Consider the following 17,653-nt stretch of genomic DNA (forward strand, 5'->3'; position numbering starts at 1 on the left):
CGCCAAGGAACTGTGGGCACCCCCGCCCTCCTCGGGTCAGTCTGTGTGGGGAGAGGGAGGCCGTCTCCACAGGAAGTAGGTCCGATCTCTGCGGCTCCCCGCAGGCCTCTCGGCTAAACACACCAAGGATTTTTTTGTCATCATCACCATTCCCATCAATGGTGGTAGGACATTACTCTGCAATGCCTTTCCAGAGCTACAAATTATTCCCAAGGAGGCTCTGAAACAAGCCTTATTTCCTCTGCTGAATCAGTTCCCTGGAGGAACTGGCGGGCGGGGGCGGGAGAGACTCTAGAAACCCGTCTCCCATCAATTCTTCCTTCCTTTTATTTATTTTTTTTTTTAATAATTTATTTATTTGGCTTCCATGGGTCTTAGTTGTGGCATACAAACTCTTAGTTGCAGCATGTGGAATCTAGTTCCTTGACCAGGATTGAACCTGGGCCCTCTGCATTTGGGAGCAAGAAGTCTTAGCCACTGCACCGCCAGGGAGGTCTCCCCACCCCCATTTTTAAAAAGTAAGAAAAAACAAGAAAAGAGGTGAAATTAGCATTTATATTTTATCTAAGTCAGTATATCAAAAACTGTATCATATCAACATATACTCCAGGTTTTCTTAGTTTTTAATGAGATATTTTAAAGTATCTGGAATGCAAAAGTAGGAAGTCAAGAGATACCTGGAGTAACAGGCAAGTCTGGCCTTGGAGTACAAGTGAAGCAGGGCAAAGGCCAACAGAGTTTTGCCAAGAGAACAGATTGTTCACAGCAAACACCCTCTTCCAACAACACAGGAGACGACTCTACACATGGACATCACCAGATGGTCAATACCCAAATCAGATTGATTATATTCTTTGCAGCCAAAGATGGATAAGCTCTGTAAGTCAGCAAAGAAAAGACCAGGAGCTGACTGTGCCTCAGATCATGAACTCCTTATTTCCAAATTCAGACTTAAAGAAAGTAAGGAAAACCACTAGACCATTCAGATATGACCTAAATCAAATCCCTTACAATTATACAGTGGAAGTGAGAAATAGATTCAAGGGATTAGATCTGATAGACAGAGTGCCTGATGAACTATGAACGGAGGTTCCTGACATTGTACAGGAGGCAGTGATCAAAACCATCCCCAAGAAAAAGAAATGCAAAAAGGCAAAATGATTGTTTAAGGAGGACTTACAAATAGCTGAGAAAAGAAGAGAAGCAAAAGGTAAAGGAGAAAGGGAATGATATACCCATCTGAATGCAGAGTTCCAAAGAATAGCAAGGAGAGATAAGAAAGCCCTCCTCACTGATCAGTGCAAAGAAATAGAAGACTATAGTAGGATGGGCGAGACTAGAGATCTCTTCAAGAAAATTAGAGATACCAAGGGAACATTTCATGCAAAGATGGGCTCAATAAAGGACAGAAATGGTATGGACCTAACAGAAGCAGAAGGTATTAAGAAAAGGTGGCAAGAATATACAGAAGATCTATACAAAAAACATCTTCATGACCCAGATAACCATGATGGCATGATCATTCACCTAAAGCCAGACATCCTGGAGTCCGAAATCAAGTGGGCCTTAGGAAGCATCACTTTGAACAAAAGCATCACTCTACGAACAAAGCTAGTGGAGGTGATGGAATCTCAGTTGAGCTGTTTCAGATCCTGAAAAATGATGCTGTTAAATTGCTGCACTCAATATGTCAGCAAATTTGGAAAACTCAGCAGTGGCCACAGGACTGGAAAAGGTCAGTTTTCATTCCAATCCCAAAGAAAGGCAATGCCAAAGAGTGTTCAAACTACTGCACAATTGCACTCATCTCACATGCTAGCAAAGTAATGCTCAAAATTCTCCAAGTGAGGCTTCAACAGTATATGAACCAAGACATTTCAGATGTTCAAGCTGGATTTAGAAAAGGCAGAGGAACCAGAGATCAAATTGCCAATTTGATAATAGAAAAAGCAAGAGAGTTCCATAAAAGCATCTACTTCTGCTTTATTGACTATGTCAAAGCCTTTGATTGTGTGGATCACAACAAACTGTGGAAAATTCTTAAAGAGATGGAAATAACAGACCACCTGACCTGCCTCCTAAGAAACCTGTATGCAGGTCAAGAAGCAACAGTTAGAATCAGAGATGGAACAGCAGACTGGTTCCAAATTGGAAAAGGAGTAGCAAGACTGCATATTGTCACCCTGCTTATTTAACTTCTATGCAGAGTATATCTTGTGAAATGCCAGGCTGGATGAAACACAAGCTGGAATCTAGATTTCTGGGAGAAGTATCAATAACCTCAGATATGCAGATGACACCACCTTTATGGCAGTGAAGAGGAACTGAAGAGCTTCTTGATGAATGTGAAAGAGGAGAGTGAAAAAGCTGGCTTAAAATTCAGTATTCAAAAAAAGGAAGATCATGGCATCTGGTCCCATCACTTCATGGGAAACAGATGGGGAAATGGTGACAGACTTTATTTTCTTGGGCTCCAAAATCACTGCAGATTAAAATTAATTAAAAGATGCTTGCTCCTTGGAAGAAAAGCTATGACCAACCTAGACAGCATATTAAAAAGCAGAGACATTACTTTGCCGACAAAGGTCTGTCTAGTCAAAGTTGTGGGTTTTCCAGTAGTCATGTATGGATGTGAGAGTTGAACTGTGAAGAAAGCTGAGCGCTGAAGAATGGATGCTTTTGCCCTGTGGTGTTGGAGAAGACTCTTGAGAGTCCCTTGGACTGCAAGGAGATCCAACCCGTCCATCCTAAAGGAAGTCAGTCCTGAATATTCATTGGAAGGACCGATGCTGAAGCTGAAACTCCAGTCCTTTGGCCACCTGATGTGAAGAACTGACTCCTTGGAAAAGACCCTGATGCTGGGAAAGATTGAAGGCAGGAGGAGAAGGGGACGACAGAAGATGAGATGGTTGGATGGCATCACCAACTCGAGGGACATGAGTTTGAGCAAGCTCCGGGAGTTGGTGATGGACAGGGAAGCCTGGCGTGCTGCAGTCCATGGGGTCGCAAAGAGTCAGACACGACTGAGCGACTGAACTGAACTGAACTGAATGAGATATTTTGTTCTTTTTCGTATCAAGTTAGGAAACCCTATGAATATTCTACACCACTAACATATGTCAATTTGGGGGCCCCACTCATTTTTGTGCTTAGTTGTTCAGTCATGTCTGACTCTTTTGTGACCCCATGAACTGTAGCCCCCCAGGCTCCTCTGTCGATGGGAATTCTCCAGGCAAGAATACTGGAGTGGGGTTGCCATTTCCAACCCCTATGTTAACAAGATGTGGCTGATGGCTCCCATACTGGAGAGCACTGCTCCAGAACACTCATCCTCAGCAGGAAGTTACCCCCGCCCCACTCCACCCCTGTTTCACTAGGGAGACATTTGGGAAATTTTAGGCGCTCTTTTTGTTTCCACACCTTTTTCTCTCCTTTGGCTGCACCTTGCAGCTCCTGGGATCTTAGGTCCCTGTTGTTGTTGTTCAGTTGCTCAGTCGAGTCTGAGTCTTTTTGACCGCATAGATTGCAGCACGCCAGGCTCCTCTCTTCACTATCTCCCGGAATTTGCTCAGCTGCATATTCATTGAGTCAGTGATACTGTATAATCATCTTATCCTCTGCTGTCCTCTTCTTTTGCACTCAATCTTTCCCAGCATCAGGGTCTTTTCCAAAAAGTTAGTTCTTTGCATCAGGTGGCCTGAGTAGTGGAGCTTCAGCTTCAGCATCAGTCCTTCCAGTGAATATTCAGGGTTAGTTGATTTCATTTAGGATGGACTGGTTGATCGATCTCCTTACTGTTCAAGAGTCTTCTCCAGCACCACAATTTGAAAGCCTCAATTCTTTGGTGTTCACCCTTCTTTATGGCCCAACTTTCACATCTGTACATGACTACTGGAAAAATCACAGTTTGACTGTACAGAGCTTTGTTGGCATGGATCAAACCCATGCCCTCTGCAGTGGAAGCATGGAGTGTTAGCCACTGGGCCACCAGGCAAGTTCCTGTTTCCGCAATTACTGAAGAGCTGTTGGCGTAAAGTGGGCAGGCGCCAGGCATGATGCCGCTCCGGCAGTGCATGGGACAGTGCTGGCAAATGAAGACCGGTCCCGTGCGCCTCCGGTGACTTTTGAATCTTCCACTGAACATTCACAAAGATGGTAAAACAAACAAACAAGCAAACAGAAACATCTATAAGCTCTGAACCTCTCTCTCTGTTTTATGTATGATCCCAAAGTGTCTTTTGGACTATTTTGTTGTACACTGAAGAATCCAATAAGTTAGCTACCCAGTAAATCCTGGGAAGACCATGCTTTGTTTAGTTTGGAATCTTACCAGGAGTCATCTACCAGCTGGGAAATTCACATTTCCAAATGTGGTGTCTGTGCGGCAACACAGCACAGCCGTATCAGTTTGCATTTTCAGCATCTGCCCGCTCTTTTAAGCCTCGCAGAGTATTTGTGCCTATGCATTTACTTGTAGAAATGCATATTATTTTATTGTACATGACATTTTTCCTTTTAAAAATACAGTTGGGTCTTGGTATTCATTTTTGTAAATTATGTGTGGAAAGGTTACATTGTCCATGAATTTTCTTTCAGTAGAGTAAAGTGAGATTATGAAATATTTGTATTTAAAGGAAGCTTTAGGGACTTCCCTGGTGGCCCAGTGGCTAAGACTCCACGCTCCAAGGCAGGGGCCCTGGGTAATATCCGTGGTCAGGGAATTGGATTCCACATGCCACAGCTAAGGCTTTGCATGGCCCAACGAAAGATTCCCGCGGGCCGCAACAAAGATCAAAAATCCTGTGTGCTGCAACTAAGACCTGGTCCAGCCTAATACTTTTTTTAGAAGAAAAAAAAAAAGGAGCTTTGGGTGTAATGGGTTGTCTGCAGGACCCAGGCCCTGGCCTAGCCCAACTCTCCTGTGGCTTGGAGGGACTGAACTGTCTTTTCACCGCCTGAGGTTTCCAGGGCATCTCCTGATGACACTCTTCGATTGTGTGTCCCAGAGCCTAAAGGATGTAGGCAAAGTAGTCAGAACCAGGCCAAGAAGAGCCGTGAATGCCATCCAAAGGGCTTTGAACTTAATCCTGAAGGCAAAAGAAGCCGCCGAACAGTGGCTATTTGTTCTTCGTTTTATTTCAGACTGTCCATGTCCACAGCTGCTCTTCAGAATTTCACCTGTATTTAATAAAGACTTCATCTTGAAATAATTTTAGAGTTACAAGAGGTTGAAAACATAGTACAGAGAGTTCTCATCCACTCTTCACCCGCCTTTCCCCATAGCGTCTTACATAAATGAATTTTCAAAACCAGGAAATTAACACTGGTGTAATGCTATTCACTGAACTCCAAACTTCATTCACGTTCACCAGTTTTTACAGGTGTGTGTGTGTGCGTGTGCGTGTGTGATACTATGAAATTTTATTACATGTGTCTAGATTCTTGTAACCACGTCCACAATTGGGATACAAAATGGTGGCAATCCTACAATACATGTTTAAAACCTATGTGCTTTCCTGATGTGCAAGCAATTGTGTGTTATTTGGTAAGTATTCACAGCGGGTCATTGTATAGATTATACAAAGAAGGGTGGGGGGAAATGACAAGACACGTCCCTTTTTATTTCCTTTGATCAGGTATATTTTTTAGTTTTTTTTTTTAAAGAGTCAGAAGTATTGTTTCCACATTTTATTTCATTTTTTTAAATATTTATTTATTTGGCTGCCTCAGATCTTAGTTGCAGCATGTGGGACCTAGTTCCCTGACCAGGGATTGAACCCAGACCCCCTGCATTGGGAATGCAGAGTCTTAGCCACTGGACCACGAGGGAACTTCTCCTGTTTCCACATTTTAGATAGCTAAATTTCCATTCACTGCTCAGTCTTATAACTCTGTTTCATCAAAGTTTGTTATCTTTATCAAAGGACTTCAAACTAGAAACCAAAACACACAGGATGGTATGACATATCTCCTTTGCTGTATCTTTTTTTAAAGGGATCATAAGAATAACTTGTGAAATAATTTTAATAATGAGTCAGTACCTAGACTGTGAATCGCAATCTTGACTGCTGATTAGGAGCACATGAATAGAAAGATTCTTTTTAAAATCTTACATCCAGGCTCTAATTTATACCAATCAAATCAGAACCTATTGGGACTTCCCTGGCAGTCTGGGGGTTAGGGCTCCACGCTTCCAATGTATGGAGTGCCGGTTCAATCCCTAGTCAGGAAACTAATATCTCATATGCCACTTGGTGTGTCCTAAATAAATAAATAAAATGAAAAATATTAACAATGTTTATTTACATGAATAGCATATAAATGCTGTCAAAGTTAAAAAAGAGTCACAACCCTATTTGCATAGGGTCTAAGCATCAGCAATATTTTAAGCTTTTAATTTTGAGGTTATTTTAGATTTATAGAAAATTTGTAAAAAGTAAAAAAAGCCCAAATAGTTCCTCAAAGACTCTGATGATGGGAAAGATTGAAGGCAGGAAAAGAAGGGGACAACAGAGGATGAGATGGTTGGGTGTCATCACCGACTCAATGGACATGAGTTTGAGCAAGCTCTGGGAGATAGTGGGGGACAGAGGAGCCTGGTGTGCTGCAGTCCATGGGGTCACAGAGTTGGACACGACTGAGAGACTGAATAACAATATCTCTTATAATCATAGGGCAATGGGGTTATTGGTTATGGAGCAATAAACAACTCATATGTGCCTACCTCCTAGTTTTGTAAAGATTAATTTTTTTTAAGAAATCCCATTCTGGGTTGGGCTTCCCATGAGGCTTAGTGGTAAAGAATTCACCTGCCAATGCGGAAGACTCAGGAGACTCGGGTTCAATCTCTGGGTCAGGAAGATTCCCTGGAGTAAATAGCAACCCACCCCAGTATTTCTGCCTGAAAAATTCCACGGACAGAGGAGCCTGGTGGGCTGTAGTCCACGGGGGTTGCAAAGAGTCGGACACGACTGAGTGAGCAATGCACATATTCTGGTTTGTCTGCCCTCAGCAAAACTTTAATTAAATTAAATTATTTTTTGGCTGTGCTGGGTCTTCATTACTCTGCACGGGTTTTCTCCAGCTGCAGTGAGCAGGGGCTACTCTTCGTTGTGGTGCACAGGCTTCTCGTTGTGGTGGCTTCTCTTGTTGCAGAACATGGGCTCTAGGCGCACAAGCTTCAGTGGTTGGAGTTCAAGGGCCCCAGAGCAAGCTCAGTAGCCATGGTGCAGAGCCTTAGTTCCTTCACTGCATGTGGGATCTTCCTGGACCAGGAATCGAACCCAGGTCCCCTGCATTGGCAGGTGGATTCTTATCTACTGTGCCACCAGGGAAGTCAAAGATAAATTTAATAATGTATGGTAAAAGGCTTAGCATAGTGCCTTATATAATTGCTTATTAATGTGTTAAAAATGATATACACAGAGATTTAAAAATGACAGAGATCCCAGGGACAGCAGAGAGAATGTCCTCATCAGAATGTCTTGAGGAGAGAAAAGTACAGAGGCTATTGCTCAAAGTCTAGAGAAATTGCTTGGAAAACTTATGGAAAGAGGGCTGCAAATTGGTGGCCAGGAACCAGAATTTAGCCCAGGAATGTTTTTGTTGAATGAATGCTTTATTTAAAAAAAAAAAACACTGTTTATAATAGCCAGGACATGGAAGCAACCTAGATGTCCATCAGCAGATGAATGGATAAGAAAGCTATGGTACATATACACAATGGAGTATTACTCAGCCTTTAAAAAGAATACATTTGAATCAGTTCTAATGAGGTGGATGAAACTGGAGCCTATTATACAGAGTGAAGTAAGCCAGAAAGAAAAACACCAATACAGTATACTAACACATATATATGGAATTTAGAAAGATGGTAACAATAACCCTGTGTACGAGACAGCAAAAGAGACACTGATGTATAGAACAGTCTTATGGACTCTGTGGGAGAGGGAGAGGGTGGGAAGATTTGGGAGAATGGCATTGAAACATGTAAAATATCATGTATGAAACAAGTTGCCAGTCCAAGTTCGATGCATGATACTGGATGCTTGGGGCTAGTGCACTGGGACGACCCAGAGGGATGGTATGGGGAGGGAGGAGGGTGGAGGGTTCAGGATGAGGAACACATGTATACCTGTGGCAGATTCATTATGATATTTGGCATAACTAATACAATTTTGTAAAGTTTAAAAATAAAATTAAATTTAAAAAAAAAAGAAAAAAAAAAAAACAAGCCACTATATAAAACTCAAAAAAAGTATTTTAACATCAAATTCCACATTGCATTTTCTCTTGAAAATTCCTAAGCTATGGCAATACGGGCTTCCCAGGTAGCCCTACGGGTAAAGAGTCCACCTACCAATGCAGGACACATAAGAGACTCGGGTTTGATTTCTGGGTCAGGAAGATCCCTGCAGGAGGCCATGGCAACCCACTCCAGTATTCGTGCCTGAAAAATCCCCTGGACAGAGAAACCCGGCGGGCTACAGTCCATGGAGTCACAGAGTCGGACACGACTGAAGCGACTTAGCACATATGCATGGCAACACTATACCAACACTTCCCCTGGCAACAAGCTGTTGGAATTCAGTAGTAGCTGTCCCTTTAAAAAGGGAAGTGTTGGGATTCCAATTTGCCACAGTCCTTACTCCTTCCAATTGCCCTCCAGCACTAAGGCTGAAACCCAAACACCCTTAACATTTCAGCATTTGAGTTGCCATTTTCTTTCAGCAGAGCCATCTTTCTCAGTACTCGTTTCTTTTTCTCAAAAATGGGAAAGTTAGAAAAAAGACTTTCTGACATTTGAAAAGGAAATCTAAGTTCTGTATTATGTGAAGAAAGATTACTCAAGGCTCCCTGGCATTTAGTGGCATGAAGTTACCCTTTTGAACTTTATAGATTCTTGCTAACACCTGTCAGAAGCTGACAAGCCTGGGAAGGAGGGGGCTGGGTGTGGTGGGGCGGGGGATGGAGAACACAGGCGCTTCTAGAATGCCATTCGCCTTATTGCTACAATCTCAAATAAGAGAGGACTGGGAGGCTCTGAAAAACAGGAGATGGACAAACTGCTGTTTTCTGCAAATCCCCAGACAGCCAGCATTCTTGGCAGACACCGAATGTATGAGACCAGAGAAGGAATTTCTTAGCAATGTGCATTAAAATCTAGTTGCCTATTTGACTCAGTGCATTTTCTCCTCTGCAACAAGAACCTGTAATGTTAATGCTCCTAAGAATTATTGGATTGAAAGGTATAGTTTTCAAGATACTAGGAAAGATGGAATAAGAAGGGTGACGTCAGTCATTTATCTGATTACCTAGTGTGCCGTGTGCTTTTACACACTGAGTTTTCTCCTCCTGTCTCCCCCTTCCTCTTCCCTGAATTTACACTGAAGTCAGCCTAGTACTCATGACCTCAGGGGAGAGAAATAGCAGGGGATAGAGTTGAAATAACCTTTGGGGCTTTTGTTTTCAAAACTCAAAAGCACCTTATGTGGAATAACAGCCAAGAAATAACTGTGATATGAAGAAGATGCAGAATGCCTTGATTCGTTTGCTAAAATTTGTGTTGGGGAAAAAGAAAGGAAGGAAGCTGTGTAACTCTAGAGCCAAGCGGCTTCTTGGAGAAATGGCTGAGTTTAGACCTGGAGCAGCAAATGTGTGAAGTGAGTAAAGACTACTAGGGTCCTCTCAAATCCAGATGTTAAGTTCAAGAGTTTCCTGCAAGCCAAAGAGGGGATAATTTGACTATCAATAAGGATAACTGAGGGGCTTCCCAGGTGGCTTAGTGGTAAAGAATCCACCTGCCAATGCAGGAGACATGGGTTCAATCTCTGGGCTGGGAAGATCCCCTGGAGAAAGAAATGACAAGCCACTCCAGTATTCTTGCCTGGAGAATCCCATGGACAGAGGAACCTGGTAGACTACAGTCCGTGGGGTCATAAGAAAGTCAGATACAGTTTAGTGACTAAAACAACAACAAGGATAACTGAAATGGGTTGAAATAAATACATTTAAACCCATAAATGCAAAATCATACTTAAAAAAAAAAAAAAAACCTCACCTTACAGGATATGAATGAACCAGCTCATTCTGTTTTGAAATCTGGCCAACAAGGGGAAAGAAACAAGCATTTGTTTTGCTTTCCTTCTTCAAATAGAACCTCAAGATAACCGAACAATTGATTTAGCGAAGATTCCACCACAGGAAGGAAGAATAGATCAAATCAGAACGTTGCCACTTAGCAAGTTTGAATACATTAATAGTTAAGGCAACAAGCGTTAGTGACCTCAAAATTGACAAAAAGAGACAATCTGAGGCTGTGTACTTTCCAGCAGAAATGCACACACCAGCCTGAAGAAGTCTTGTCTAACAATGGAATCTGATACTAAAGGGATGAATATTAGGGGACAAAGGCAATGGCACCCCACTCCAGTACTCTTGCCTGGAAAATCCCATGGACAGAGGAGCCTGGTTGGCTACAGTCCATGAGGTCACTAAGAGTCGGACACGACTGAGTGACTTCCCTTTCACTTTTCACTTTCCTGCATTGGAGAAGGAAATGGCAACCCACTCCAGTGTTCTTGCCTGGAGAATCCCAGGGACGGGCGAGCCCGGTGGGCTGCTGTCTATGGGGTCGCACAGAGTCGGACACGACTGAAGTGACTTAGCAGCAGCACCAGCAGGTGGTCTTTGCCCCAAGCAAGAGGAAGCACCTCACAGGCAGAGAGAAGCATCTGAAGACACAAAGGCTTTCAGAGTTGGGAATTCCCTGATGGTCCAGTGGTTGGGACTCTGTGCTTTCACTGCCGAGGGCCCGGTTCAGTCCCTGGTTGAAGATCCCACAAACCACGGAGCACAGCCAAAAACAAAACACAGAACAGAGTGCCTGATACTTGAGCTGGGCATTAAGGACTGAGTGGGAGTGAGCCCTTCAAGGGTACAGCCATGGAGACCTGAGAGATGTCAGCCTTGGGGGAAATGAAGTCCGGGGTGGCTGGAGAATTAAGAGCAATAGAAGTCTCTGGAAAGGAGGCTGCTGCCCCACTCCCTCCTGTATGGCTGTTGATGTTTAGTCGCCAACTCGTGTCCGACTCTTTGTGACCCCATGGACTGCAGCATGCCAGGCCTTCCTGTCCACTATCTCGCAGAGTTTGTTCAAATTCACGTCCGTTGAGCTGGTGATGCTATATAACCATCTCATCCTCTGCCACCACCTTCTCCTCCTGCCCTCAATCTTTCTTAGCAACTCAGGGTCCTTTCCAATGAGTCGGCTCTTCACAATCAGGTGGCCAAAGCATTGGAGCTTCAGCTTCAGCATTAGTCCTTCCAATGAATATTCAGGGTTAGTTTCCTTTAGGATTGACTGGTTGGATCTCCTTGCAGTCCAAGGGACTCTCTAGAGTCTTCTCCAGCAGCACAGTTTGAAAGCATCAACCCTTTGGTGCTCAGCCTTCTTTATGGTCCAACTCTCATCATACATGACTACTGGAAAAATCCAACCTTTGACTCTACAGACGTTTGTCGGCAAAGTGACGTCTCTGCTTTTTAATACATTGTCTAGCTTTGTCATGTCTTTCCTTTCAAGCAGCAAGCGTCTTTCTGTTACAGGGAATGAAAGATCAGGGAAGTCTGGAAATTTGGCCAAGGTCAGTCTGTGAAGTCAGGACTTAAACCCAGGTTTATAGAATGCTTGCAGCCTTGAGGTTTCCATTTGCTCAGTAGGATTTTTTGTTTGTGTTGGTTTTCTTCTTTGCATTAAATCACACACCCAGATGCGCTGGGCATGGAGCCCAAGCTCAGTATTTTTTTAAGCCCACACCCCCATAATTCCAACCTGCAGTCTGGATTGAGAACTACTGGGTGGGTTGATCCTCCTAAATCTCCACGCATTTTTCAGTAACTCTAAATCCCTCATTCGGCCTGTTCAGGTGGACGCGTTTTCACCATGCTTGCTTTATTTTGAGCATCAAAAGTTTCTTGAAGGTGGGGAGTGGTGGTGATGCAGAACCTAAAGCAGATGAGCTTGGCTCTTTGCTCAGCGAAGGAGGCCCGGGGACTTCTTCCCACATTTCGGCATCCCATGTGCAAGAAAAGAAGCTGAGAACATTCTCCCTCCTGTTGTTTGGTTTGGGGGAATTTTTGTTGGTGCTGTTGTTCTTTGATTTTTTTTTTTTTTTCCACCTAGACTCCTACGAGGTGAGAAACGGGGAGTCCTGCTTGGCTGGGCAGGCGGGCAGGCAGCTGCTGGGGCCGCCTCCACACTGGAGTCATCGCTGCATCCTGACTCTCAAAGTGGTCCAGCCCCCACAGCCACCCACCCCAGGGCAGGAGCCGCCGCTGCAGGCGCAGAGCAGACGGAGCGCTGCCCCTCGCCTCCTCCGCCCCGCGCCCCCAGCGCCGCTGCGAGGGGAGGGCAGAGGAGGGGAGAGAGGGGGAACCTGTGAACTATCTCCCAACTGCCGTGTGCACCCGTTCCTCCCGGGGAGCGGAGGTGGCCCCCAGGGTGCTCCTCTTCTGGACTCATCCTCTCCTTTTAACATCCAAGTGGGGATGCCCCCACCTAAGGCAGTATGGGGCGCCCATCTCAAATCCCACGTTTAGCAAGCTGCAGCCTGCTTCTCCGGGAGCTGGGCGCGCCTGAGCCTGACCCTCTTTCTCAGGTACCCAGGGACCCCGTCTGTCTCTCCCCATCCCCACGTCTCCCCTTAAACCCAAGACGACTGTGTTACAGTGGCTTGGAGAGCGATCAGAGCTAATGGCAATCCAGGGCGGGAAACCTCTGCTCAACGTGAGCAAGCACCCTTAAGCAGTCATTTCCCTGTGTTAGCTAGCTTTGGGTTCCAAATAACCGAAACCCATCTGAACCGGCCCTGGAGAAGGACGCGGCAACCCCCTCCAGCATTCTTGCCTGAGAAATCCCAAGGACAGAAGGAGCCTGGCGGGCGACAGTGCACGGGGTCGCAAAGAGTCGTAGGCGACTTGGTGACTACACAACAACATCTGAAAAGGGCTTAAGCGAACAGGGAAGGGATCGCTGCGAAGTCTGGGGCGGGGAGAGTTCAGGTCCGGCTGGATCCAGCACCTGTGCGAGGCTTTGCGTCTTTCCTTTCCTGTCCCTTCCCTCTCTCGTCTCGTTTTGTGTCCCCCTCTTTTTTCTACAGTGGCTACCCTCCCCGTCCTCCCCATCTCTCTCTCCATACTCCCTCCCCCTCCACCACCTCTGCCCACTAGAAACCAATAGAGTGTGCACAAGCACACACGTGCGTGCACACACACAGAGCAGTTGTGACAACGCAATATGTATCTAAACATTGCCAAAATGTGTGTGCATGTGTGTTTCACACCTCCCCTGCCTCATTAAAGGAAGAAACCTTTGTGAGAGATAATTGAGGGGTGGTGCAGTGGGGAAAGGGAGCCTGTGGGTCCTAAATCTGGATTCCTCTGAAGATAAGCTTTCCACTGCCATGTCTTTAACTGAATTGGAGAGTTGTTGTTGTTCAGTCACTCCGTTGTGTCCAACTCTTTGCGACCCCGTGAACTGCAGCACACCAGGTTTCCCTGTCCTTCACCATCTCCCGGAGTTTGCTCAAACTCCTGTCCTTTGAGTCAGTGATGCTATTCAGCCATCTCATCCTCTGTCACGCCCTTCTCCTTTTGCCCTCAATCTTTCCAGCATCAGGGTCTTTTCCAATGAATCAGCTCTTCACATCAAAAGTGGCCAAAGTATTGGAGCTTCAGCTTCAGCATCAGTCCTTCCGATGATTATCAGTGCTGATTTCCTTTAGGATTGACTGGTTTGATCTCTTTGCAGTCCAAGGGACTCTCAAGAGTCTTCTCCAGCACCACAATTAGAAAGCATCTATCCTTTGGCACTCGGCCTTCTTTATGGTCCAACTCTCACATCCATACATGACTCCTGGAAAAACCATGGCTTTGACTATACACACCTTCATCGGCAAAGTGATGTCTCTGCTTTTTAATATGCTGTCTAGCTCTTCTTCCAAGGAGCAAGCGTCTTTTAATTTGGGGAGAGCCTGCATGAAATCCCACTTTATCAGTCCCTGAAGCTTTCTAGGCTCGTGTCACTGTTGTTTGTGTATATTTTAATGCTGTGAGCATAAAAGAGATATTTATTCAGAAACATTTAGCGTGGCCCAGAACTGACAAGTTTATTTTAAGGTCCTGCAAACCAGTCCTGAGAGCAGGGTTTGATTGCCACCTCAGCATCAAATTAGTGCCTTTAAAGATGCATTAAATTGTCCCTTTGATCTAATAATTGCCTTTTGCTATGGTGATGCCTCCCAGCTGCAAACAAAAGCCATTGTTAACTCCTGCAACTTATAGAAAAAATGTGATTTTTCTCAGACTGGGAGGTTAGGAGGTGACAAACCACCCAGATTTGACTGTTTTCTTCCCAGATTTGGGCTGAGGATGGCATCCGGCTTCCCTTGTAAACTTAATTCCTTTGTGTGTGGGTGTTCAGTCGCTTCAGTCGTGTCCAACCTTTTGTGAACCTTAGACTGTAGCCCGCCAGGTTCCTCTGTCCATGGAATCTCCCAGGCAAGAATACTGGAATGGGTTGACATTTCCTTATCCAGGGGATCTTCCCAACCCAGGGATGGAGCCTGAGTCTCCTGCATCTCCTACGTTGGCAGGCTGATTCTTTAGCGCTGAGCCATGGTGGCAGTGGTGTGGTTCTTTATCTGACAGCAAAAAGCTTACACGCTGTGTCTCCCTTTTCACCCTGGATTCTGGAAACAACAAAACTTAAGTACAGAACAATAACCATCAAGTTCATTGACCATCTCCTGCCTGGCTCCGGATACAATTATCCTGCCTTCCTTAAGTGGTTAGAGGTGACTCATTTTTCTTTATTACTTTTGCTTACTCTGGGTCGTAATATTTCAGGAAGGAATCTCTATGGATCCCACTGGGGAAATGAATAAGCAAATATGTGAATTCAGCTTAGATTTTAAGCTGAATAATAGGAAATTGATTTTTTGTGACTTAAAATAGCTGAGTATCAACAAATTCATATACTACAATCTAGTGTTTATGGATGGTTGGATGGCATCACTGACTCGATGAACATGAGTTTGAGCAAGTTCTGGGAGTTGGTGATGGACAGGGAAGCCTGGTGTGCTGCAGTCCATGGGGTTGCTAAGAGTTGGACGTGACTGAGCGACTGAACCACACTGAGTGTTTCTGGGGCCCTGAAAGAGCCACAAAAGGGACACAATGCTCCCAGATTCAGGACCCAGATGGTGAGCAGTGTCATTAGGTTAGAAACGGTCCCCAAACCCAAACAACCCCTGGAAAAGCGTATGGTGGTCTAGACCCTCAGTTACCTGTAGCAGCCAACTCAGGTGCGTTTTACTTTCTTCCTTAAACGGTGTAGTTATCAGTGGTTGCTTGGAGACAGGAAGTAGGGGGGAGGGAGGAAAGAGTGGGAGGAACACAGAGGGATTCCAGGAAACGTTTGGGGGGTGATGGGCATGGTCACTATCTAATTTTTTTGGCTGTGCTGGGTCTCCACCGCTGCGAGTGGCCTTTTTCTAGTTATGGCGAGCAGGGGCTGCTGTGTTTTTGCAGTGCGTGAGCTACTCATTTTGGTGGCTTCTCTTGTTGACGTGCACAGGTTCTAGAGGGTGGGCTCAGTGGTTGTGGCAAATGGCATGTGGGCTTCGTTGCTCCATGGCATGTGTGATCTTTCCAGACCAGGGATTGAACCTGTGTCCCCTACATTGGCAGATGGATTCTTAACCACTGGACCCCAGGGAAGCCCAGGATGGCCACTATCTTGACTATAGTTATGGTTTTTCACACATACACATATATCTATATGTACTAAGTCACTTCAGTCTTATCCAACTCTTTTCGACCACATGGATTGTAGCCTGCCAGGCTCCTCCGTCCATGGAGATTCTCCAGGCAAGAATACTGGGGTGTGTTGCCTGTCCCTCCTCTAGGGGATCCTCCCCACCCAGGGATCGAACTCCAGTCTCTTATGTCTCCTGCATTGGCCGGCAGGTTCTTTACCGCTAGTGCCACCTGGGAAGCCCTTTATGTATATATATGTCAAAACCCTACATCAAAATGGCCACTTAAAATATTTGTGCTATTTACTATCTATCAATCATCCTTCCAAAACGCTATAACATTCTGTACATTCGAAATAAATCAAGGATTATGTATCATTTTTTAAATATTGCAAAATGATTTTGTCACACCCATCAGGATGGTCACCATCAAAAGAACAGAAAATGACAATTGCCAGCAAGGAGGCAGGGAAGTTGGAACCCTTGTGCAGTGTTGGTGGGAATGAAAAATAGTGCGGCCACCATGGAAAATAGTATGGAGGTCCTCAAAAAATTAAAACTATAATTATTATAAGTTCCAGCAGTCTCACTTCTGGGCATATATCCAAAAGAGTTCAAAGGAGGATCTTGAAGAGATATTTGCACACTTATGTTCATAGCAGTATTACGCACAGTAACCGAGAGAGGGAAGCAACACAAGTGTCCATTGACAGATGAATGCATAGAGAAAATGTGATTACTTTCACTTCTCTTACGTCTCCTGGATTGGCAGGCAGGTTATCACTAGCGCCACCTGGGAAGCCCCACAGCAGATGACTACTCAGCAATAAAAAAGAGTGAACTATCGAGACATGCAACAGCTTGGATGAATCGCAGAATTATTATGCTGAATAAAAGCAGGCAGACCACCCAAAGACTGAGCACATACTGTACGATTCCTCTGATAGAAAGCTTTTTAAAAATGCAGATGAATATATAGTAACAGAATGCTGATTGATGGTCACCCAGAGATGCAGCAAAAAGAGAGAGAAGAAGAGGAGGGAGATTCATGAAAGCCACCGGGAAACATTTGGGGAGGATGGACAGGTTCACTGTTTTGATGGCTGTGATTTTTTTTTTCTTATGATTCTTCCAGTTTTATTCAGATATATTCGACGTACAGCACTGTATAAATTTAAAGTGTACAGCATAATGATTTGACATACATACATCATGAAATGATTATCACAGTAAGTTTAGTAAACACACGTCTTCTCATATAGATAGAAAATTAAAGACAAATAAAAAAATGTTTTCGTGATGGGAATTTGGGATTCCACTTGGGATTTATTCTCTTAACAACTTTCATATATAACATACAGAAATGTTAATTGCATTTATCATTTTGTACATTACATCCTTCGTACTTAGTTATCTAATAACTGGAAGTATGTCCCTCCTGCCCACCTTTGTCCAATTCCCCTCGCCTACATCCCCCCTTTGGTAAGTGCAAATCTGAAATATTTCTCTGTGAATCTTTGTTTGTTTGCTTGTTTGTTTGTTTTTGAAGTGTAATTGACCTACAACGCTATGTTAGCTCCTGGCACACAACATGGTGATTTCTTATTTTTGTACATTTCGAAATGGTCAGCACTGTAATTCTAGTGATGATGTGGTGCCTGTGATTTTATTGCAGGTGTCTATGTACCTCAGGCTCATCAAAATATGTGCTGTTTATTACAGGTCAATTATCTTAAAAAAAAACTATGATGGAATAGCTACCACTTTCTAAATGCTCCTGAAGCTCTGTTCTCATTGCTTTGTTTTTTAAAAAATTATTTATTTTTAAATTTTTG

This window comes from Bubalus bubalis, chromosome 24 (genome assembly GCF_019923935.1).
Source record: "Bubalus bubalis isolate 160015118507 breed Murrah chromosome 24, NDDB_SH_1, whole genome shotgun sequence".
Lineage (NCBI taxonomy): Eukaryota > Metazoa > Chordata > Mammalia > Artiodactyla > Bovidae > Bubalus > Bubalus bubalis.